The 24,193-nt window shown below is 37.7% G+C and overlaps 1 protein-coding gene across 4 annotated transcripts in view; it reads left to right on the top strand.

Annotated features, from left to right (window-relative positions):
* Positions 1 to 24,193, top strand: part of adgrd1 (adhesion G protein-coupled receptor D1) — a 271,121-nt gene that overhangs the window by 94,819 nt on the left and 152,109 nt on the right. The gene's annotated exons all lie outside the window — the stretch shown is intronic.

Here is a 24,193-nt window from a genome sequence, read left to right as displayed (position 1 = left end):
CCTTTCTCTCATCTTCTACACGCCTTTTATTTGGGGTATTCAAAAGGAATTAAATTTATGTATTAAGTGTGTTTGCACTGAATAAAAGAATATCTTCAACTCCCCTCCACAAAGCCTGTTGTTGGAGTTGCAGTTCAGCAAAAACTAGGTGGTAAAATCCTGCTATACAGGGCACACTTTACAAATGAAAATATGCTTGGGAAATTTCTTAGCTTTATTCTACAGGCTGCCATTGCTGCAGGATGTAATCAGAATTACAAGGATGCAAGCAGACACCATGCTGACTTAGTGGTCTTTTAAGGTACTTAGAATTATGAGCATGTTGAAATGCCTGTCAAACAGATTGTTTCCTTTACAGTACTCCTGTTAGATATCTTCTGGTTCTTATATGAGGCTGTAAATCTTTACTTCCCAGACCATCCATTTTCTGTCTCATGTGTCTTTTACCGGTATATGAAGAAACATCATAGAATTTTCATTACAGAAAACACATCCCCTACCCTAATGGTTTTTATATTAAAAAATGGCTTTCTTGTGTCAGAAGTAGTAGCAGAGATTTCCAATCTTATTTTGTTGCCAGACTCAAAAATGTTCTTTATAATGTCATTTCATTGTTTGCTTGGAGAAAGGTCACAACACTGCAATAAAGTATTACCATTTTTCCACTTTATGAGGACTGGAGTGATATGCCTTATGCAACATGACTTCCAGAAAGGGATTTAAACTAGTAAGTGGAGTCTCTTTAAGTGTTAGTTTTCTCTTTGAGTGATACTGCCATCCTTACTTTAAAGCAACAATAAACTGAAGCTTAAACCTGCATTTGCCCTAGTGGGCAAGCTAAACAGCTGCACCAAAAGGAAAACTTCCTGGTGTATTTCAGGAGAACAGCAGAGCAGAACAAAAAAACCTTAGAAAAAAAATGTAAACATTTAAAAAGACAGCATTTTTCTGCAGTGCCACAAACAAGCTTTTAAAATGCTTGATGTGATTTTTTTCATGCACTAACTGATGATTTTGGGTTGTACTTATAAACAAGTTCTATACTGTACAAGTGCAGTTGCCAACTACTACCAACTAGCCTTTAGTTTTGGACAGTCTACTCTATGTTAGAAAATGAACTCAAAGATCTGATTGGTTGCTACTGGCTAATGAACTAGCATCTTGTACTGATCCAGTTTTTCTCCATAGTTACTGAATAGTAAGTACAGTAGCTACAAGAACCATTTATTTCTAAGCAATCAATAACAGTGCCTTGCAACCAGAATTGAACAAAGGGGCTTTTGGAACCCTAGGCAAGAGTAAGTGGTAGACAGAGCAGCTTTCATAGTAGAAAGGGAAGAAGCAGACAGTCCCATAGTGTAGGCCACATGTGTCAAAAACAAGGCCTGAGGGCCAAATACGGCTGTTTTATGTGGCCCCTGGTGACTGTGCCTGACTGTGCAGCACCAATCGCCTGACTGCACTGTGAATGTAAAGTATCTTAATAAAAAATTTGGCTGGTGACTTAAGCTGGCCATACACGGGCAGATCCGCTCGCTTGGTGATGTCGCCACCTACGGGTGGGCGATATCGGGGAGGCATGTAGGCGAATTCGATCGTTTGGCAGGTCATTATAGCAGTTGTGAGCATGTCAGCCGAATCACGTTATTGTGTTAAAATTCAGACAGAGGCAATTTTATGCAATTTAATTGACTTGCACACTGTGATTTAAATGGCTTGCTATACAAAGGCATTTCTGAGCATTTTATTACCCATGTGGGGAGGCAATTTTGTATGGACAACAAAACCTCTCATCAGACATTGCCATTATGCAATGGAATTTATTTTCCTGTGAATTTTGCTACACAATAAATGTTGTGAGTTGAAAGCTGGAACTATTGCCCTGTGTGACCCTTCCCTTTCTACTTTGGATTTTGGATGTGAAGCATGGAAGCAGAATGGGGACTACACACACTTCCACATATAAAGATGGGTGCCAAAGTCCAAGTGTTTTTGGAGACACAGACCTGTAAGGGAGACAATGAGCTGGTCTAATGATGAACCTAAGTTCTGGAACTAGGCATGGCCCTTGTTTGGATGCTGCAGCCAACTGTCTGTCACTGATAGCTTGTACCTAAACTAAATCATTTTGTGAATAATATGAGTAAGGATAGTTTTGATAATGTCTAAGCAACTGGAAACAGTAGAAATTGTATCCCTCTGGTGTGCCTGTATGTGGTACTAATCCGTTACGTAGTTTGCACAAACATTATATTGAAGCTGTTAATAGGCTTGTCCAAATGATAGCTAATTTATAGAACCATAGTTTTCTGTGGAAGTTTCAAAAGAGTTTGATCCATAGGCCATCAAGGAGAGGAGATATTCTTATGAAAGCTCATTAGGCCATTCCCTAAGCCCAAAGCGTTCATCTATTAAATGGCACTTTGCTGAAATGATATTGTATGGATCTGTACAAATTGGCCTCCGATGAATTACGAATTGTTTAAGGAAATAAAAAAAATCCCCAGCATGCCAGTAAAACCGTACGACTGGGATTAAAAAAAAGCCTTTCTGAGCAGGATGTAATAAGTTAAAGCTTTTAAGTGATTTAGCTTTACTAATAGCAACCTTGAAAATGCCAGTATTAAGCATAAAACTGACTCATTCCTTTTGGTGACAATGAGAAAATCAGAGACCTTTTATTTAAAAGAAGAGTGTTAGTTATTTCACTTATTCTTATTATATAGAATTATTTTTTGGGTATGAGCATTAAAACTGTTACCAGTTTATTAGAACTAATAAAAGTGTGTATACTTGCTGTGAAATACAGTATTTCTCACGTTTGTTCCTTAATCTGCAGAAAAAAAAGATATTGAATTTGCAGGAGATGTAGAAATATTTCATTGACAATGGAAGGAATTGCCATAGTTCTAAAGCTGATTATTTTACTGTGTAGTTGGAATAAACACATTACAGCATTTTAATATAAATACTGCAGGCAATTGCTATGTTTTCTCTATTACATCAGCATATAATGTGCAGCAATAAAATGCTTTTAAAGGAAAAATAAATCTGAAAATGTATTTTTATATTCGAGTCTGCCTAATGTATGACTCACCCCCGCTTCTTATTAGTTCCATTTTAGCATAATCAAAACCTGGCGTGATAAATCTGGGTATAATATGGCTTTATATGCATAAATATTTATTCTCTATTTTCATCTCGTTGTTTCGGTGAATAGTACCCATAAGTACTGTTAGGAAACACTATGGGCCTGATATATTTGGATTTGTCAGATTATTAATTCCTGCTTGCACTTTACACTGAGGATTAATTATTTGGAGATCTCAGCTCTAACACCCCATTGAGCAGAAAAGAGTTCAACAACGCAAGCACATTCTGATGAACTGACACACTTTCCTGAATGTCAGGGAGCTTAATGCTGTGGGTGTTGTATAATATAATGGACTTATACATTTCTTTCCCTGTATTTAGGGAGATAATAACCTGTCACCACTGTTACATATTCTATATCAGAACTGATTAATAATCATCCCTGTAGGATCAGCTTATATAACATTACTTTTGGATAATGTTTTGATGGTTTCCAATGACCGCTAAACTGCACACACTGCTCATGTGCAGTGCCACTGGCAGTCAAAGGGTATAACGTGGCTGAATCTGGGGGTGCACACCAATTTTAGTATATTATTAGCACTTCTAGCCATGATGGTTTTTTTAGGTTTTCGTTCTCCTTAACTGCAAGCTGTACACTGACAGCTTGCAGTAAAATATATATATCCTGTAAAATTACACGAGTAATTTCCAATAGTAATGATTTTTATAATACTAGATAGAGAAAAATATATTGGTGTCTTTGGAGATCCTTTGAAAAGTTGCCCTCTGTACCCCTTAGGCCCTAAAACACAAGTTGCCTTTATTTTATGACACTTAGCCCCACATGTAATTAAAGGCACTTAGTTTGCCCAGTAACAGCAACCCATGGCAACCAGTAAGATGTTTGCTTTCAAACCAGGTGACCAGAAAGTTTTACTTGCTCATTGGTTGCTATGGGTTACTGCTCGTAGACAAACTTATTGTCAATAACGCTACCAAACTCTAATTGTAATTTAAAAGGGACCTGTCACCCTAAGAAAGAATTTAAAATCCATTTCTATTGTGTTTGTCAAACAAAATACGCTATTCTAACACTTCCTTCAGTCTTCAAATTCACAATCACGAGCAGTCACCATTTTGTGAACAATGTTATAAAGAAAAGCTTTGCATCATTATCTCAAAATCTTGTACCACATGTACCACATGTACCCAACCTAGTACCCATGTCCATGCACAATTATAGACAGTGAGCAGATATGGGGAATGTAAGGAGTGCAGGGACATCTAGTGCTCAACGGAAAGCGAAAGTAATTGCCTGCCCTGCCTCTGTGCCTAAGGCATGTATATATGCAGGTAATATATTATTGACAGCTGAGATTTTTAAATACAGGTATGTACTAAGTATGGATGTTTGAATGAAAAAAAGAATGTCTGTTTGACAGGTTCCATTTAAGTAAGTTTGAAAATTAATTTTGATGGTCAACAAGATTTGTGTAGTGTTTTTGTGTCAAGCAATACTGTTAATTCCCAGTTTCTCTTTAATTGTTGACTTATTTGATGGATAGATTCCTTCCAAATGATCTTGATTACCTGAGCATGCTCAACTGAAATCTTGGCATCCAAATATATTTCCAGATCTCGTCATCCCTCTCCCACAAATGTTCATTGACCCTATTCGTTTGTAAGGGCATGTATCAGAATTTCCACTTCCAGTGAATAATGATCATTTAGTTGCTTACATCATGTAATTACTCTCTTGTTAATTTTAGTGACTGCCTTTACCACAACCACATTTTAGGGTACTTTACATAATTGCTTCCTAGAATAAATTAATGCTTTGTTGCTTAAAAAAACAAAACAAAAAAAACATTTTTGCCCTTTACATTTTAGTAGTTGCATACCTTGTTTATGTTTTGCAAATACACAAAATCCATAAAAATTTCTACTGACTTTCATAGAAAGGGGGCAGGGTCTTATTCTCAGTGGAGATTCCACGTTGCACATTTGTGATGTCGAAGTACGAACAGAGCTAGACTCTGTAGTGTTTATTACTAACAGGAATGAACTGGTGATTGCTGACTGTTGGATTTCTTCACTTACTTAAAAAAAGAATCTGAATTTGTGCATTGTTTAGAGCCTGGATTTCTGAGATTCATACAGCTTTATAGCTCTTAGGACACGTAGTGGCAGCCAAGAGGGCCCACTCTGCACTCAGTAGGAAGGTGTGTACAGCCAGTCATAGGATGAGTCATGGCATTGTAAATTCACAGACTTACTTCACTTCATTAATGGCAAACATGTGTTTCTTCACTGTGTGAAGGTGCTATTCTTTGGATGTGATTACACATTCTATTTTGCTGCTTCTTTCCTCCAAAGCATTGGCCTGTCTAGACATTCCTTTGTTTGAAAATATTTCCCAGCATTTATACTTTTTTAGGCATATAAACATGTGACAGCCACATGACAAAGCTTAGCCACTTGTTACTTTCTGAGCAGTCACACAGAGCATCAGTATAAGGCTGTTTGACCAAAACGTATGCTTGATAAAATGAATTGCACTGGTTATTACCTTTTTGGATTTTCATTTGGTAAGTCTAGCCATTGCCCTTGAGTCTGCCATTGCTAACCTCTGCAAGGTATTATATGGAGAAAGGGTCCTTGTATGACTCAAAAAATATTGTGCTAATAAATCAGTCGTGTTTGCAGCAGAGACTGCCTTGGTGTGTGCTCCTTCCACTGAATATTGGATGTACATGAGTTTGAGTCCAGATGGTGGGATTCATAGAAAAGTGGAGCAGTGTTTGGGAAATAAAAGGAGTTAAAATCTGTTGTGGAATTACTATGGAGAAAATCTGCATGTGCCATAAAGGTGCTGGAAAAATTCTGGTTCTTTGTGCCTAATGAGAGTGGCGACTTAAAGGAAAACTATACCCCCAGAATAAATACTTACCCAGAGGTATGTCTATGAAGATTCTCATTCATCCAGGTCATGATATACAGTATCTAGTAGAATTAAGTCTAAAACAACTGGACTTTTCTGAGTTTTTCTTGAAAACGTTTCACCACTCATCCGAGTGGCTTCTTCAGTTCAAATGACTGGTAGGGAATTCCCCGGTATTTAAACTCTTGATGGTAGTAGAGTCACAGACATCCAATCACAATGGTTCCATTGAACTTGTTCAGTTAGGTGTTAGCTGAAACTGACAGGTGTAAGAAGGTATGATCCAATCACAATGGTACCAAGATTCTCATTGATGAAGGTGTTAATCCTTCAAAGTACATGACTGGAAGTGTGAACTGTTGTGAAACTGCCGCCACTCGGATGAGTGGTGAAACGTTTTCAAGAAAAACTCAGAAAAGTCCAGTTGTTTTAGACTTAATTCTACTAGATACCCAGAGGTAGTTTACATCATATTAAGTGGCCTAGTAAACAATCTTACGAAACTGGAATAAATGTATCAGTAAATTTTGTTCTTTTACATCTTTTCCCTTGAGCCACGATTTTGTGAGGGGCTGTGTGCTTCCTCAGTGATCACATGACAGGAAAAATGAAGCTCTACCTGTAACAGGAAGAAGTTTGGGAGTTAAAGACAGAAGTTTGTCCATTAATTGGCTGATGTGGCTTTGGTTTGTTTGTGTGTACCGTATGATTCCAAGGGGTGGCCCTTAGTACTTAAAATGGCTCACTCTTTTAAAATCACCAGAAATCATGTCTCTCTACATGCAGGATTTGTGCCAAAGTCAGTTATTTTGTTTGAATTTGTTTGTGCTGTTATCAGTTGTTGAGTGAGCTCTAATACATCTACTAGGAAAGGGAGTCCCCGTAAAAGACATATTGGACCTAAATGTAAATCCCGACTCCTGCATAAAGAGAGAGAATAAAGAGAAATAGATGCAGAGAGAGGCATATTGAAGATATGAAACAATATCAAATTTGAAATTGATTATATTTAGAAAGTTGTTTATTTCAGCTTATATTCAATTTTTATTTTAGTGACAGTTACCCTTTAAGTGAACTCTAAATTGGGCATTCATTGATGGCATTCACAACTACTTGCTCAAATACATGCACTTACCTTGAGGCCAGTGCCAATGTGTCTGCCCAGCTTGCTCAAATGCATTACATTCAAGTGCATATGTTGACATAAGGGAACCCACTTAACATGCCTATTACTGCATTTCACACAGACACAACTTAGTTCATTCCAAATACTGCATTGTGGGTAATAAATTGTGCTTTGTTCTGTTTTTTTCTCCAAAAGGACAGGTCAGTATAAATAATTTTATGCTATTTCTTAATTCTGAGGGACTAATGAGTTGGTGTTATGTGAGGGAAAGCAGCAGTGATTGATTACTTCTAGCTAGCAATTGCACATAAAGCTGACAAACACAATCTGAAGGCAAATAAAATGCCATTGTTTAACCTAGCTTGCCAATTCCTTACTTTAAAAAGCTTATAGTCTTGTCTGATCTTATTACCCTTTAGATTCATTGTAAATGAAAGGGATGAGACAGGGACCAAAGCATTTCTTTCAACCAGGCAAGGAGTTTATTGACACAACAGGACAGCAGTAACTGAGCAGCAAAATGGATTTGCAGATAGCGCAAAGACAAGTCAGACTCTATCTACTTTTCTAAATCACAAGGGAACTAATACATGCTACTCAGTAGCAAATGGATTAAAACAAAAAAGGGCAACATTTGCACCATGTCAAGTAAACCATAACAACTTATCAGCAGCTAGCATTTACAGGTCATCAATTCAAAGATAACATTTTATTGTTAACAGTGACTTGCTAGGAGGAGGCAGACTATTCTATTATTACTATGTTAAATGAAAACTATACCCACAGATTGACTACTTAACCAACAGGCAGTTTAAATCATATTAAATGGCCTATTAAAGAATTACCATGGATTGGTAAAATTCTGGTTCTTTGTGCCTAATGAGAGTGGCGACTTAAAGGAAAATTATACCCCCAGAATAAATACTTACCCAGAGGTAGTTTACATCATATTAAGTGGCCTAGTAAACAGTCTTACGAAACTGGAATAAATGTATCAGTAAATTTTGTTCTTTTACATCTTTTCCCTTGAGCCACGATTTTGTGAGGGGCTGTGTGCTTCCTCAGTGATCACATGATAGGAAAAATGAAGCTCTACCTGTAACAGGAAGAAGTTTGGGAGTAAGGGAGTTAAAGACAGAAGTTTGTCCATTAATTGGCTGATGTGACTTTGGTTTGTTTGTGTGCACCGTATAATTCCAAGGGGTGGCCCTTAGTACTTAAAATGGCTCACTCTTTTAAAACCACCAGAAATCATGTCTCTCTACATGCAGGATTTGTGCCAAAAACTATACCCCCAGATTTGTGCCAAAGTCGCAAAGAATCTTGCTAAGTTGGAATGTATATATATTAATTAATATTGCCCTTTTACATATTTTATTAGGGCAACCATTAGAAAAAGAAGTGTGGGAGTAAGAAGTTTGATTCAAACAGAATTATCTTCACTGCACACCTGTATATGTAGTACATTCACTGCACACCTGTATATGTAGTACATTCTATGCACTGGTGGTGCAAGCCGTCCGTGGGACTGGCAGCGGCAGGGTCCAGTTTTCCAAAACAGGTGATTTCAATATTTCAACTCACTAAAGTTATTTATGCAGTCTCCCTAAGTGTGTGTCAAAGAGTTAAAGACAAGTCCAACATGTTCCCCTTTGCGACAGTTTGATTGGCAAATTTTCCTGTAGCGGCAGGCATTTTACAAGAAAAGACAGTTTTCAAGAGAAGACAGATTGCAAAGGAAGAGGGTATATGAAGTAAATGAAAGGCTGACTGCTTTGATTTGTTATCCTTGTTAGTCTGTTAGTTGGACAGATGATCTCCAGGGATGTGTGCAAGCTGTGCCAGTATTCCTATTTCATAATGCAAGAAGTGCCCACAACTTCTTTTGCTCAAATAGTGCACTTACTGTGTCTGGTACTTGTCTTACACGCATATACACCCTGCTATCCATCTTACCAGCTAAATCCTTGAAAGTCTTTTAGTTCTGACCTTATTCCCAAGTCTATTGCACTCAGATCACTGTCATAGTTTTCACACATTAGGGCTCATTTCCTTACTTAAGCACCAGAACACATACTAATCACTAAGGGGCAGATTTATAAGAAAGCCCAGGTGAGTTAGGGAGTGGGCCTTTTTAAATAAGAAAATATTCGGTACCTAAAAGCCGATTACTTAAGACCCAGGTCTAGCAATCTTAACTGACACAATTTTTTTGCCCAAATTACAATGTTTTTTCTGAGAATTGTTGTGTAATAGCATTTGTCTTCTAAGTAGCTTGTGCCAAAACTTGCATGCAATTTACCAGTGTGGTTGTGAATTTACATCCACATAAACTGCAAACACATTGTAGTGCTCACTGTCATATTTTCCTTAGTCAATACAGGTATGAATGCAGTCCATCAGGTTCAACCCCTCCAAGTGAACCCCAGTGCACAAATATACACTCATATCAACCTATTTATACACTCATATATATAAACTATATATATTAAAATCTATACTAACTGCAAATGTTATATGTATCATAACCCTGGTTATTATGCTTGTTCAAGAAGTCATCCAAGCCCCTCTTAAAGGCATTAACAGAATCTGCCATCACAACATCACTAGGAAGGGCATTCCCCAACCTCACTGCCCTCACCGTGAAAAACCACTTACGCTGCTTCAAATGGAAATTCCGTTCCACTAATCTAAAGGGGGGGGGGCCTCTGGTGCGCTGATCATTTTTATGGGGGGAAAAAAAGAACATCCCCTATCTGTCTATAAGATAGAGAAAGTATCTGCAATAGTAAACACTAACAAAACCTGGACCAGATCATGTGTTCTCATAATGCTTTTAGTATTTTGCAGTTGCTGATGGGAATTTTATCTCTGCATTTGTGCCCAGGGGTGTAATACATGAAAATTATCCAGAAAGCAAAAACATGCATTAAGTGTACAATGTAGAAAGGAATATGTGCCATCTAAATATAAATAGTGCGTCATTGCATATGTATCACATACTGTTCCCCTTTTGTTTGGCAGTCTATGTAATTGTTTTCAAGAAAGATTTAATATTTCATACATACTAGGAAATAATTTCAGAGACATTATACAAGCTTTTTTTTAGCAGAATATGTAATCCTAATATCCCCATGGCTAATTGCATGTGTCTTCACAGTGACTTGGGCACATCTAGTTAGAAGTAATTAATATTTTCTAAGAACTTGTGACTTCAGAGTTACCTAATGCTCTGGGAGTTTAATGAGATCAAATTCTCTCTTGTTTATGCCTTTTTTTGCTCAGTTTCACAGCCAAAACTTAACAGGCTAATGGGAAGGCAATACTGCAGAGATGCAATCTCCCAGCTCAGCGACTGCTGTCAATGTGCTTACTAGACACAGTTCATTCATCTGGATGTTTTTGTTTTCAAGTCACATTCTTCCGTGATCTTGTTTGCTTTTATAACATGGATAAAGTCTGCCAATAGTGCAATAGATTTCTCTTGTTGATTAGTAAGCATAATCCCCAAACAGACTCAGTTCTTGAGCAATTCATTCATTTCAGAGGTAGTTCTCCATTCAGCAAGAGGAATTGAGGCACCAAAGAACAAGCAAGCTTGACCTATAACGAGCAATGGCTGAGTGCAATGGGTTATATGGCAAGTTGATGGTTAACACAGAGCACCTGTGACTAGATTAACAACAGGTGAAACTAACCATGCCTCCATGAATATGCAAGCATACCACAGCAGTGAACCAAGACCTTAGCGATGGTATAAGGGACTGTACAGCAACCTTCAGGTCTCTGGTTCAACTCCAGGCAGGATGCTACAGTTGCTTTCTTGTATAGTATTAAGCTCTGCCCCCTTTTGCTTTCTGAGCACTCCTTCGCTCTCCAACTATGAAGACCTCAAAGAGGTGCCTACTGGGCATGCTCACTGCCTCTGCTCCAATTAAAATCAATCACGCATGAGAAGTAGGCACCTCTTTGAGGTTTTTATAGTCTTCATAGGAGGGAGAAAGAGAGGTCAGAAAGCAGAATGGGTAGTGATTCACACTACACAAGGAAGTCAATAAAAGAGTTGTAATTGAACTGGATGTAATAGGGAAACAAAACAAATCTCCACGCAGGGAGAAAGTTATGTCAGAGTCATTTAAGAGATGAACTCTTTAAAATGAAAATATGCCAAAGGCTCTCTTTCCTGCAATCCCTGGCAGAGTCCTGGGTAGTGAAAAGAGAATTTTTTCACCAGGTAGTGACATTTGGTATTTTGCCATTCGCGAATTTGTTTGCGAAACTTCAGCAAAAATTCTGGCGTGACAAAAATTTGGCGACTGAGGAAAGACTTAAAAAATTAATTTCACAGTCATGTAAAAAAAATTGCACATGCAAAAAAATCATGTGGTAGCCATATTTCGCCATTTCGTGAACTTTTCAGCAGTTCAACAAATGTTTTAGCAAAAAATAATCGATAGTCTTGGGTTTGGTGCATGCACAGTGCTGTACTGCTTTCTTTACAAGCACATAGGCAAATGGATATTATCATTACATTCTAAAATTATTCAATATAATACAGAACTACAATACCTACAACACAAGCAAGCCCAGCTTAACAGCACACCCCTAAGAAAAGTTAATTGTGAAGGCAGTTTGGGTAATCTTTACTTTCTAAAGTCCTTGTAATACAAATTAGGCAATGCTGTCCACTAACATTCATTGCAGCTCATAGTTAAGAAATCAAAATAATACAGTGCATTGCCAAAATCTTATTATAACTTTTATTGAACACTGTCATCATGTGGGAACACATTCTTTAAGGTCGGACAATAAAATGATAACTTTCAAATGTCAGTTCTTTTCTGCTCTTGATGGTGTATCCAACAGAGAGACATAAGTGGATGTAACGTGTCTAAAATTAGTCATCTGTAAGTCTTCAGCTGTGCCAGTTTTTAATCCTTTTGAGCATATTGCTGCAGCTCCCGCATTTAATCACAATGTTTAGATTTCAAAGCAGAAAAAAAAAATAAAATCCATCATGGGAAATTTTCCTTAAAAACCTTTCAGGAAGTTAAAAGTAATTTTTTGTCACCTTTACATATTGCTGAAAAGCTAAATTTTTTCAGCTGTCATAAGCAGAGGATTCGATCTTCATAAGCAGAAACATGACAGTTTAATGGAACACTTCGGACTCTTGGTGAATCTCAGCTGGATTCTGATTTTTGCCATTCAAATACATGAAAAGGCAATAGGAGTTATTTACCAATGCACCTAAATAGTCAGAGAGCACGTATTGCTGAAATTGATTTGGGTACTTGCCTCCAAACATTCTGCACTTCCATATGGTTGCAAACGTATCCACCCTAACTGTTCTAAAATAATACACAACTATGCCTATTGATGCTGAAGAACTCTGGAGCTACTGCAAACCTAGACCTGGCAGTTAAGAGTTCCCATAGTGAGTCAATAGACTTGTGCCCAGTGAATCGGATGCAAACACTATTTCGAATGCATGCCATGAAAGTGATGCAACGCCCACTCTAAAATGCTAGACAAAAAGTAATATAATAATAGGCTTCTATTATCTTAATATTTAGAATAGGGGAACATTATTCTCTATATTGATGCTCTGCCTTGGGCATTTTACTTCATTTAATGTCAGGGCCTTGAAAACTCCTAATTATATTGAAAAATCAGGAATTTACTGGTGAACCGTGCAAAATCAGTTCATCTGAGAGCATAAATAGTAGAGCATGTATTGCATTACAAATTTGCATATACTATCTGTTTGATCACTAGTTCAAACAAATTGCTAGTGCAGTAAGAATATTGCTGACAAAGACAGCATGACGCAATGGGTTTGTTTCAGAAACAGCGGAAAGGCTGCATTATATTAAGATGATGCCATGTCATTGCAGTTACAGTATATACCTTATTACCAGTGTAGAACCCAAACATTCATCTCTTGAAATGATTTGAAAACATAGAAACCCTGGCATATAGGAAATTTGGGAATTTGAATTGTTTGGCTTGTCACTATCCATGAAGTTGTTAAAGGCACAATAGAAATGCAACTAAGAGCAAGCAAGCATTTGCCATTATTTTTTGTATTGTTTTCTTTTTTTTCCTTGCTGCCAGGAAAATGTGTGGTACATGCATAAGAAGGGGGAGTTCATAGTATTATATCTGCATCCTGGTTAGTAACTTATTAATATATTATCTAGTAAAAAGTGAGAGAGATATCTATAATTAGCTGAGGAGAAAACTGCACGCTATTGTGCTATACTGTATATATATACTGTGGAGTTAATGGGTGATTTAACTTTGATTCCATGTATTTATGGCTCACTAATGGGCTTTTATGTCCCAAGAAGCAATGGACTCCAATAGTTTAATGATTCGTTGGCAACAAAAGCATGAGATTATTACATTTATCAAGCATGCACAAAAGTGCATACACACATATATAAACACACACATGATAGGTAAAATGATTTTTCAAAATGATTTATTAACACTAGACCAGAAGTAATTTTATGTTGCCTTATTAAGAACTGTGGGAGCAGTACATACTGTACCAGGAGCGTCCTAACGTTTAATGGTACTGTTGCAGATCTTATGAATTATAGCTCATTTAATACAATGAATTTAAGACTATTACAGTTTCAAAGCCTGAATTTTGCTGTATGATTTCTTAAAATATGATTATTTCTTCTGAAAATAATATAGCATTATACTTGTTTAAACAAAAAAAACAAAAAAAAAAAAATCAGCAAACCAAGCATACAATGTCTTACAGTGCATATAACCCCTGCCAAATAAATACAAAGTGTTACAAATTCTAATAAGCATTTACAGGTAGATCAGTAATCTGTTTCTATTGAGACCTTTGTGGCAGATTGAGATCATTTAGCCTAGTCGTAAGGAACATTTTAAGCTACTCTAAGGAACCCTTGAAAAATCGGCATTTTAAAAATCCAAGTGGCTGTCTTAATGGCACCACGAAAGGGCAAATGGGCAATCAAAACCCTACTGTGCTTGCTTTTGGAGTCTATTGAAATAATGTAACATTCTCTGCGAGCTCAGAGAAATTTAAATGACCTATGGAGTAAATGTCAGCGCTGGAAGAGCAGACGATGAATAATAAAGGTAGAGATTATTTGCAGTGTTGCCAGACAATATAAAGCTATCAAGAGATTGACTCGTGAAACAGCCCGATTCAGTGACGGATATGGTTTGAAAGCTGTGAGTCAAGAGGCCTTGCAATACCTTTCAAATTGTTGAAGTTGCCAAAAAAGTAACAATTTGTACTACTGTGAGACAGCACAAGGAGAGGAAATTCCATGGCAAGGTGGATTATTTCAAATGGAACATTAACTCTTTCAGACTGCAGGAGAAGAGGAGATCTTTTGGGTTGCTAAACAAATAAATAGTTATCTGCTATCATATTAGTTGGTTTTATATCACTCAAAAAGCTTACAGAACATGTGAATTATAGCCCAGCAAATAACAGTGCATAGAAACATAGATTAAAATTAAATTATTTGGTGTTTTCAGATTTTCTGTAAATATTCCAGATACAATACTTTTTTCTCCTTTTCAACACCATATTGTATGATATCAATTATTTTAATGAGAATAGGACTTGAATACTTGCTATTTAGGGGCAGATTTATCAAAATGTGAGTTTAGAGCTGCAACTTTTTTGCGCTTCGCCATTGGTTGTTTTTTTTACACAAAACAGGAGGAAAGATTTGGCGTGGGAAAATTCGGCATGCAACAAAAAAATTTGTGTGCAAGGCCACAAAGGCCCGGGCCTAGGGTGACATGCCCCACATATGAAGCACTGGGGATGGGACGCACGGAAAACATTAGCACATCCTGTCCTCAGTGCTTGATATGTAAGCTACAAGGATACACATGCAATCCTGAGTGTGTGGGGGGGGGGGAAGGGGTGGAAAATGGGGCCGGAAAATGGGCACCCTAAACAGAAATCCGGCATTGGTTACATCTCCATACACATGCATACCCACAACTGAGGCAATTGAAGCAATGAGGAAACAGCTGAAACAGAGTTTTAAAAATAATAAGTAATAATGATAATAACTAGAAAGGGAAGTTTGAGAACAAACTTCATGTTGGGTTGAAAAACATGAAGTCACTGAATGGGCTCTGCCCACTTTCTCTAACCTTGGACCACGATTATATAGTAAAAACCACTGTGCAAGGTTTGGGGACCCTGGTTTTAATAGTGTCTGAATGGCAGCAACTTAAATTTCCCCACTGAAAGTCAACGAGTGACATCTGATTGGCCCTTTTTCTAATCTGGAACTGCAGTTACCCAGTGACTAACAAACAAAGACAAAGTTTAGGGACCCTAGGATTAATAGTTAAAGAACGGCAACAGTTAAAATTTAAACCAATAAAAGTCAATAGGTGAATTGTGATTGGTGGTTGGTGGGTGTGCCCACTTTTTCTAACCTTGAGTCAAAGTCACTCAGTGACAAACAATGGGCACCCTGGCATAAACAGTGTGAGAATAGCAGCATTTTAAATTTAAGCCAATAAAATTCAATGAATGAAATCTGATTGGCTGTTAGTGGCCCAACCCACTTTTCCTATTTTTGACCTGCAGCCCCCCAGTGACCAAGTTTGCAAATTTTGGGGACTCTGGAAACTTTAACAGCCCTGGAATTAATATTTAAATAATGGCATCAGTTTAAATATAAACCAATGAAATCTAATGGGTGGAAATGAATTGGCTGTTGGTGGTTCCACCCACTTGTTCTAACCCTAAATATGTAGTCATCCAGTGACTGACTATGCTAAGTTTGGGAACCCTGACATAAATAGTGTGAGAAAAGCAGCATTTTAAATTTAAACCAAAAAAATTCAATAGGTGAAGTCTGATCACCTGTTGGTGGCTCCACCCACTTTTTAAAACCTAAAAATGCAGTCCCCTAGTGACCCTGGTGTTAATACTGTGAGAATGGCAGCAGGTTGAATTTCCCCATTGAAAATCAATTGTTAAAATCTGATTTTCTAACTCTGAACTGCAGTTACCAGGTGACTAGCTCTGCAAAGTTTGGAAACCTTAGTATTAAAATTTCAACAATGGCAGCAGTTTAAATTTAAACATATGAAGTCTAAAGGTGAAATTTGATTGGATGTTGGCCCCGACCACTTTTCTAAACTTGGAACATAGTCACCCAAAATGACAAGCTGTGTAAAGTTTGGGGACCCTGACATTAAACATGTGAGAATGGCAGCAGTTAAAATTTCCCCACTGAAAACAATGAAAGAAATGTGATTGGCTTTTGGTGGCCCCGCCCACTTTTTCTAACCTTGAGTACGAAGTCACGCAGTGACTGACTGTGCAAAGTTTGCGAACCCTGGCACCTAACCAATAAAATTTAATAGGGGAAATCTGATTGGCTGTTGGTGGCCCCGCTCACTTTTCCAAAGCTGCAGTCCCCTAGTGACCAACTGTGAAAAGTTTGGGGGCCCTGGTGTTAATTCTGTGAGTATGGCAACTGGTTGAATTTCCCCATTAAAAGTCAATAGGTAAAATCTGATTGGCTGTTGGTGGCTCCACCCACTTACAAAAAAACAAAAAAGCCTTAAATGCAAAGTTTGGGAACCCTGGCAACAAACCAATAAAAATCACTAGGTGAAATCTGATTGGTTTTTGGTGGCAACAATCATCATATTTTCATTCAGGCTGAGCCCATGACTATGTGATTTAACTTTGGGGAGTGTAGCCTCAAAGCTGTAAGATTGGCAGCAGTTTCAATTTCCCCATTAAAGTCAATGGGTGAAATTTGATTGTGTGTTGTTGGCCCCTCCCACTTTGAGGTTATCCAACAAATGTCGCTGTTTCATTCAGGGTGACCCCATGATTATGTTATTCAAGTTTTGGGGCTGTAGCTTCAAAGCTGTAAGAGTGGCAGCAGTTTGAAAATCTTCCCTGTCAAAGTAAATGGGAAAATTGGGGGGTTCGGAGCGGCGCCACAAAAAGACGGGGGGGCGGGATCTCTTAGAAAAGCACAAGCAACCTGCTCCACTATAGGGCGAAGAAGTGTGGAGAGTTTGGGTGTTGTACCCCTAAAACTGTAGGAGGAGTAGCGGTTAGAAAATGGGGGGTGCTAAGAAGAAGAAGAAGCGGAAGAAAAAGCCAAAGTCGAAGAACAGTATGTTGGGGTTTTCAACCCAACACAATAACCGTAGCAGTAGCAGCAGCAGCAGGGATTACCTATGCTAGATCTATCTGAGTATCACCTTCCAGCATTCTCATCTTGTCTCTGAGCCTCAGGATGGATTAGAAATAGACAGCAATTACATAGATAGAGTGCTGCCCCATCTTTAGTGCCTAATATCTCAGCTGGGAAAAATTGCCTTTGTCACAGTGAATTCAAGAGACACACTGACTTTCATCAATCTAAACTGGAACTATATTTCTAATGGGGAAGTTCTTATACAGGCAGCAGCACTGATATATAGCTGAAAATAAAGCTGTAGCTTCTGCAGGCATTTGTAGCATTTGTGACTGAGCAGTGTGCAATCTGTTTCCTGCATTAAAGCAACTGCTCCCAGGGAACCTTATTCATTTGTTTGTAATAAAGAACACATCTGTAGGACTATACTGGCCCCTGGACAGCATTACTTCATCAGTACTCGAGCGGATGAACGCCAAATGGGCAATCTTGTTGTGAGAGCTATTTTGGTCTGAACGCTGCCCATGCTGTGGAATTGAGGCTCCTCTTCAAACCCAGTATAAGAGCGCTTGTAGAGTGACATGTAATATGTACATAGAGCTGTCACAATGTCGTAGTAGGAGCAAGAATGGTCTGCCCCTCTGGAAATATAATCCTGTTTTAGTTCATAAGTGTTTAATTGCCTTAAATTAGGGCATGCTTCCTTCTTCCTATACAGTCCTCACTCTTTCTTTTCTGCTCTGTCCCACCTGACTTTACCCCGCACACTGAATGAAGTCATGCATCATTCTAGCAATTGCCTAATAAATAACACTTTATTCTAAGAAATCACAGGAACAAAATCTTTATTATAGTGCTTCATTAAACCCCCTCGGATTAACTACGCTGTTTATGCTTTCCAGAAACGTATCTGTAAATGCCAGGTTATCAAAAACATTTAATGTAGATTTTAAGTTTTAATAATTGCAAATTGCTTAAACAAACTTCTTTTTAGTACAACAACAGATGTTCACATTTCCCTTGGATTTTTTCCCCTTAGAAACAATCTTGAAAATGACATCTGTGTGCCTAACCCCTTTGAGCTTAACTCTTTGGTTTCTACGGAGACTGGAACATGTTGAGCCACAATGTGCCAGCGAATGAAACAGAATTCCTAACTCACTTGTAAAGTATGATCCCTTACGTCCTGTGCATTCCACACTCTATATTTAGTTTTAGTTCTGTTATTTTTGCATGTGGCACTAAGAATCATAAAAACACAACTGCAAAAAGACTTTTCTATAATAACGTTTATCATGAAATTCCTTCTCTCAGCAGCCAAAAAATGAACACCAATAACATACTTTCTCGGGAATACTTTTAAAGATTTAAAAATACTAGGCTTCTAAACAATTGTTTTTTTAATTCTGAAAATTTCAACTTATATATAGGATCAGTCTATGGCTTGTATTGTCATTGTCATCAAGTCATCTTGGCTTTATGGTATGTAATCTTAACTCCTTGAGAACAATATCTTATAACTTATATCAAATTTGTTTGAAGAGCATCAACCAGAAGTAAATATAAAACACATGAATCAGGTTAGACATGAAATAGAGCAGCTTGTTTGGAGTTTAACGGAAAGCAAGGAGGTCAGGCATGGGGAGAACATGAGGTACAAATCTGGTTGGCCAGCTTACTTATGTTTATAGTCATATCTATCAGACTGATTTACCAAAATTCTACATGTCAGTTAGTTGCTTTCTGCAATGCAATGAAAAAACCTGCTGAATGTTCTGACACCCCCGTTGTATGTTTAATGACTAGGTACTACACACCTTGTGAAATCTGGTCATTAGGACACTGGGACTAGATTGGAGCTGAATTAATGGAAATATTGGAATCCAGGTAGTATTTGTGGCTAAGCTTCACCCACTGATGTGTGACCTTGTTGTGTTATTTGAAGATTGATGTGTAAATGAGTAAGTGTGTGTGATAAAGGAGTTAGTGGGGCAATGTGAGTGGGTGCATGACAATTGTTGTTGTTGGATATTGTGGTTAGATACTGTATATGCTTGGTCCACTGAAGAATCCCATCCAGAAGAAGCGGAGCACCACGTGGTGAAAAAATAAATAAAATCAGTCTTTATTCAGTCACATTAAAATGGCACATGTACAGCATCAGGACTTACGCTTAATGCGTTTCGTGACCTCACGTCACTTCATCAGAAGCTTAGACCAGTCCCTGTATGGGAGGGGTTATTTATACCCAAAACAGCACTCTAAACAGTGCTAGATGTCATCAGATGTAGTTAACCCATTACCCCCCTAAACGTATCGATAATTATTATTATCGATCGGTGCTCCGCTTCTTCTGGATGGGATTGTATAGTTCTGGGGCCATTGGGAGTTGGTCCGCGAGTAGCACACGTGTATAAATAGCGGTAAGTGCTCCCGTGTTGATATAACTATTTTGCGTGGTCCACTGAAGAGCCAGAAACACCAATAAATGTAAGTGTTTTGTTTTCATTTATAATGTATTGTTTTTCTGAACTGGAGAAAAGTTTGTATGCTTTGGAAGTTTTCATAGAAGATAACTATTTTTGGCAATAAACAAGGGTTCTGGCTCTCTATACAGCTATGTGTGAAACATGTGTCATAATATAAGGCTGTTGGTGCCAAGAAATATTTTATTTGCAGAAATGTGATCTATCTATCTACCCATCTATCATCTATTTTTATCATCATTTATCTTTCATAGTGAGGCCAAGAAGTATTGTCCCCCAAACCACCTGCGCCTCCAACTCTGGTTGGTCACCCCAAAGCATCCCCAGCTCAGTACTCACTCGACAAACCACACTAGCATTTGGTCTACACAGAAGCAAGCCCCATCCAATCATCCTCTTTTTTTGTTTCACTCCTCCCCTAATTGTGTGCACGGCATGTGTCTCTGCTGTCTTCCTGTGGATAAGAATGCACCAAATCTACTTTTTTGGGATTTGACAAATCCCAACTCTTTCACAAAGGATTTGTTCACAAACCAAAAAGGAAGGGGCAAAAGGGAAAAAAACCTGATCATTTCAGGTCCAGCCACAGGCACAACTGACATGTCTTTTTCAAAGGTTAATATTGGGGTTCATTGTCATTGGCAAATGTACAGGATGCTGTACAAGAGCTTTTGATACAGAAAAATACAGACAATAGTCTCCATTTCTCTCATTACAAAAGGCACATGTATGTCTGCAAGCGCCATGAGCAAAGTGCAATTTCAAGAACAATTGCCATGTTTTTTCCCACAATGCAACATTTTTTCCCAAGAATTCTAGCATAATTGCTGTCAGAAGGGGACAATGCTCTTGGTATACCTGTAATTGTGCTGCTCCTACCGCAGTTGCATCCTATTCACCAAAATGAATGTAACTGGATATGCAATTCATTGCAAATTGGACACAAATTGCGTAGAAGTCCAGTTTTTGGCATGCAAGTGACCTCAAAAATGGTAGAACTATGGCAAGCATGATATGAAGCCACTAAGAGGTGTGTTCATTAAAATTGGAGACAAACATCACCAGTGATGTTACCCATAGCAACCAATCAGCAATTCGATTTGGACAGTCACCCAAGTTAAATAAACTCTGATTAGTTGCTGTGGGCAATATCACAGACAATGTTTTTCGCCAATATTAATAAATACATCCCTATCTTGTAGATTGTAAGCTCTTTTGGGCAGGGCCCTCTTCACCTCTTGTATCGGTTATTGATTGCTTTATATGTTACTCTGTATGTCCAATGTATGAAACCCACTTATTGTACAGCGCTGCGGAATATGTTGGCGCTTTGTAAATAAATGTTAATAATAATAATAAGTGTGCAAAACAGGAACAATAGCTTTAGTTTGCTAGGTTGCATATCTTTTGCTCAAAACCCATTTATTTGATCAAATTTACATATTTAGGGAGTACAGCAAAAGTGCCTTGTATCTCTAAGAATAAATATACAAAAGGCCAGGAAATGAGATGCCGACTGTTTGAAATACATGACTAATTTGTTATTATTACAGTTTATTTATGAAGCCTCCACATTTCCTGAAGTTCTGTCCCTATAAGAAAAAAAAACATAAAGACACGGAAGTGAAATATTTTTTAATCCTGCAGTTTCAATATAGATGGTTCAGAAACAGTTCAGCATATTGGAATTCAATAATACAAAGTTAAGACAGCAGTTTCAGAAGTATATTGAATTTTCTTTCCTGATAAGTAGGTAAGAATGCGGCACATCCCATGACATTCAATAATTGCATTTTGCACCTTTGCTTTGATTTCCAGCCTGATTATTTTATTTAAACTATATGCAATTAAATATTTAAGAAGCAGATAAACCGTGAAATATAGAAATGTTCATTTTTTTCCATGTGCACCTGTTGCTAAGATTGCGGAATAATCATTCCTTTTCATTTCATTTGTAACTATTCATTTCTCCGCGGCTTTATACTAAATTGGTGGAAGAAATGCGCAGTTATTCATCTACATAAAGGAGATGACAGCACTAATTTATTTAATTGCCATCTCTACTTTAGCCTTTGGTTCACTTGCTTTTAGAATAGTACAATAAATTGAAGTGGTTGACATTACGAAGTGTAACAAATCTTGCGAAAGTGACATTTTGACCTTTTCCAGTTGCAGTTACTTTCTACTGGTCAATGAAATCTTTTCAAAGTTAAAGTTAAATAGGCAAATTGCTGCACAGAACCTCTCAGGGCACCGGAGTTGTTTATTCTCACGTCACATTCCTTTGTTGTTAAAGAAAGGAATGCAATTCCAGCTATTTAGTTCTGAATTAGGTCATAATATCAACTGTATATCCCCCCAACCCCAGCACCAGTTAGTTAATGAACAACTGCTTCAGCTGGTATCTTTTGTGAACTTTTGTAGGTTAATATGTCCTCGCAGAAGCATCACTTATACTGCACTTTAAGCAAATATGCAGGAAAATGAATAACTATTCAAGACCAGCAGAATAAATTATACACAGCTTGTGCTATTGTACCTGTACTAGGGCACTATCTGTCTTTAGTTTGTATGTTGTCCATGTTTATGAGTGGGTTTCTTCTGGGTACTATGATTTCCTCCTACTTAATTAGCTTCTGAAGAAACTGACCCTATAGTGTGTGCATAGTAGACTCTTTAGATTGTAAGCTCCAGTGGGGCAGGGACTGACAAATGCATCAATGATGAGAAATCTCTTTAAAATATGTATTTTTTGTTTCATTGCCCCAACCCTATTGTAACATCTGTGGCTTGAAAGTCATTGAAAGGTTGGTGACATGACTGACCTCTGACTATTGATCTTTGCCACCTACTTAGACTGTAATCTCTACCGGGCAGGGACCTCCTTCCTACTGTGTCTCATACCACATGGCAATTATTCCCTGTGCATTTATATATATTTATTGTATTTATTTGTCCTCCCTTTGTGTAATTTTGTAAGATTGTACAGCACTGCGTACCCTTGTGGTGCTTTATAAATAAAGTTATACATACATACATACATACAAAGTTGTAGATGGGGGTTTTAGGAATTACTTATGCCATCATAAAAAACAGGCTGGGATAGAGCTAGGTCCAGAGGAATCTACTCATAAACTGCTACTTGTGCAATATAGTTGGGGGGGGGGGTCTACTTTTAAGTTGGAAGTGGTGGGAAAATGTCCCCATGGCTACAAAAAGGTCTAAGCTAAATATGGGAGAGAAAGGTTGCCAAATTTAATCCAATGTGAAAAGTGGTCTTGGATTATTTTTATCTTTAGTAAAAAAAAAAGACTCTAGGGGCACTCATTCATCAAATCACGATTTCGAATCCTGAAATGGGTAAAATTCGGATTGGATACTATAATTTCTGATAATCACAAATATCACGAAAATGCTTACGAAAAAATCGTAATAGTCACGATAATATTGTATTGGCGCTCCGAAAGTCACAAAATTTTCATACCGAACGATTATAAACAGTGGGAAAACCTTTCCAACTTTGATCATTCTGTGCATGATTTTGGAAGCCTCCCATAGGAATGGCACTCTGCAGCTCCAACCTGACCCAAGGAAAGTCATGATACCGAAGCTTGAATGAATCCAAAACTTTCGTACATGGCAAAATTTTGTTGCACAAATTTTGTCGCAAGGTACGAAATTGTCGCGCATTATAAATGCGTTCGTACATTAATAAATGTCCCCCTAGGTGTAATCACAAGACCTTTCAAACTCTTTTTAATTGTTTTACTTTAAACTCTTTATCTGAACATCACTTTTAATTTATGGGGCAATAAAAATGGCTTTCTTAAATACATGAGTTTAAGGACTATATCAGAGCATAGGGTAGGATAACCTTACCTCTATTCACCTGAAATATCATAAGTTCTTTTTTAACTTATATTTAGGAAAAAGAGGAAACTAGTCAGCTGGCTTATTGCAAATGTCTTGGTACTACATTTTTATGGGGAGTGATGATGTCTTTATGTATTTTTGGCTCTCTGGCTGATCTGGTGAAGATCCCTGGCGAGTCATGCTGAAGGACCTCTGTAAAAATAGCTTCCTGAGATATTTACTGCTGGACTCTCCTAGGATTCAGTGTAAGGATGCTTAGAACACCATTTAGAAAGTAAGAAATTTCTTTACACACACACACTCTAACTTATCTTTTTCAGTTAAGTTTTTTGTTTCCAAAAAACAAATGTCTATATGGCAGATATGAGAAATGCCATTTTAAACATGCATCTTCTTGCCTTTCCTTCATTGGTTGAAATTCTTTTTTTAACAAGTATATTTACAGCCTCTTCAGGTAACAGCTTCTGGAAAGTGGTAA

Source organism: Xenopus tropicalis, chromosome 1 (assembly GCF_000004195.4).
Source record: "Xenopus tropicalis strain Nigerian chromosome 1, UCB_Xtro_10.0, whole genome shotgun sequence".
In the NCBI taxonomy this organism is placed as follows: domain Eukaryota; kingdom Metazoa; phylum Chordata; class Amphibia; order Anura; family Pipidae; genus Xenopus; species Xenopus tropicalis.
This window is presented reverse-complemented; position numbering and strand designations above follow the sequence as displayed.